Source organism: Nicotiana tabacum, chromosome 9, assembly GCF_000715075.1.
Source record: "Nicotiana tabacum cultivar K326 chromosome 9, ASM71507v2, whole genome shotgun sequence".
Taxonomy (NCBI): Eukaryota; Viridiplantae; Streptophyta; class Magnoliopsida; order Solanales; family Solanaceae; genus Nicotiana; species Nicotiana tabacum.
The window spans coordinates 11,000,029-11,002,322 of NC_134088.1; the positions used below are offsets into that span (position 1 = coordinate 11,000,029).

At 39.6% G+C, this 2,294-nt stretch overlaps 1 non-coding gene across 1 annotated transcript; it reads right to left on the reverse strand.

The window, feature by feature from the left end:
* Nucleotides 1-1,999: 1,999 nt before the first annotated feature.
* TRNAF-GAA (transfer RNA phenylalanine (anticodon GAA)) lies at nt 2,000-2,072 on the reverse strand. Its single transcript has one exon. It is a non-coding gene; the product is annotated as a tRNA-Phe (tRNA).
* Between the last annotated feature and the right edge of the window lie 222 nt (nt 2,073-2,294).

A 2,294-nucleotide genomic window follows, 5' to 3' on the forward strand; every position in this document is an offset into this window, starting at 1 on the left:
CCTAGGTACATCGAGCCTTTTGAGATTCTTTAGAGAGTGGGTGAGGTGGCTTACAAGCTCGCATTGCCACCTCATTTGCAGCAGTTCATTCGGTATTCCATGTGTCCACGCTCCGAAAATATCACGGTGATCCGTCTCATGTGCTAGAATTCAGCTCTGTCCAGTTGGACAAGGATTTGACTTATGAGGAGGAGCCGGTGGCTATTCTAGCCCGGCAGGTTCGCCAGTTGAGATCAAAGAATTATCCTTTAGTTTGAGTGCAGTGGAGAGGTCAGCCCATCGAGGCAGCTACTTGGGAGTCCGAGGCAGACATGCGGAGTAGATAGCCCCACCTTTTCACCAGCTCAGGTACTTTTTATGTCCGTTCGAGGACGAATGGTTATTTTAGAGGTGGAGCATGTGATTACCCGATAGGTCATCTCATGTTTTAAAACTAAATTTCATGTTCCAAATCCTTAAATATCTTATTTTAGCCTTCCTCGATTTGCGTGCATAGTCCGGGTGTTTTTCTGGAAGGTTTATATGTTAAAAATTGATAAAAATAAGAATTTTTGCCTTAAAAGTTAAATTGAGTTGACTTCGGTCAACTTTTGGACCAAATGAACCCGGATCCATGTTTTGACTGTCCGGGTAGGCTCGTATCATAATTTGGGACCTGTGCTCGAACTCGAGATATGAATTTTTGTTGAAAATTCCAAGTCTGAAAGTTTAATAGTTTTTAAGAATTGATTGATGTTTGATCTTGTTGATATCGGAACCATATTTTGGTTCCGGAACCCGATACATATCCATTATAATATTTATGACTTGTATGTGAAATTTGGTGAGAAATGGAGCTAGTTTGACGTGATTCGGATGCCCGGTTGTAAAAATAGAAGTTTTAAAGTTTTCTTGAAAATTTAATTTAATTTGGTGTTCAAATCGTAGTTCTAGGTGTAATTTTGGTGATTTTATCGTGCGAGCAAGTTTATATGATATTTTAGGACTTGCGTTCATGTTTGGTTTGGAGCCCAAAGGGCTCGGGTGAGTTTCGGATAGGCTACGAGGTGTTTTGAACTTAGAAAATCTGGTGTGTTTATTGCAGCTGGTGTTCTGGTGTGTTGTGCTTCGTGATCGCGAAGGGGGTCTGGGGAGGATTTTTCACAACGCGGACGCGAGACCATGGTCGCGAAAGCAGAGCATTGGGGGGTTGCTCTACGCGAACACGACCCGTCTCACGTGAACGCGTAGCTTTAGCTCGGCTAACGCGAGTCCAGTCTCGTGAATGCGGAGGTCATTGGGGGATAGACCTTCGTGAATGCGTACAGTTACTCACGATCACATAGGCCACTTAGGCCCTGCTTTTCGCAAATGCAACAGTGTTCACGCGAACGCGACGAACATTGTCGCCCAGTTATTAAATAGTCCTATTATAGGATTTTTGGCCATTATTTCAAATTTTCAAAACCAGAAGACCTAGAGGCGATATTTCCAAGATATTTTCATCCCCGGTTTGTTGGTAAGTGATTTTAACCTACTTTCTTTCAATTACCCATTATATTTATGAGTTTTGAACCTAAAATTTAGGATTTTTATGGTGGAAATTGGGGCTTTGGATAGAATTAGGGATTTTTGTAAAAAATAGAATTTAGACCTCGAATTGAGGTTGGATTTTGAGACAAATTACATAATCGGGCTCAGGGGTGAATGGGTAAATAGATTTTTGTCTGAACTTTGGGTTTTGACCAAGCGGGACCGGGTCCATTTTTGACTTTTTAGGGGAAAGTTTGGGAAATTTAATTTTATGTATTTTAGTTGATTTCTTTAGCAATATTTGATGTTATATATATAATCCATTTCAAAAAGAATAGAGTGAATAAGAAACATAGATGGGGCATATCTCGCCAAACTGGATAAAGCTATTATTCTAATCTAGACTCTAAAAGAATATATATGTTGATTCATATCAATTAATTAGAAATTAATTCGAGGGAAGAGAGACCCATACAAATTAATCATGTGCTAGGAACCAGATTTGAACTGGTGACACGAGGATTTTCAGTCCTCTACTCTACCAACTGAGCTATCCCGGCTATTCCCAATGTAGTGTCCTCATTTTATTAGAGAACTGGGGTCAATGTCAATTACAAGGACAAAAGTAGATTAAATTTTTTATCAAAGCCGGGGAATTTCTCCGATCTTCAAAAAGATGACTTTGTAAGTTTCAGTATGAGTAATGATATTGATAGGGAATCATTCAACTAGGGATTCCTTGCTCAAAGATGTTCATTTCTATGTGTATCATATATATCACA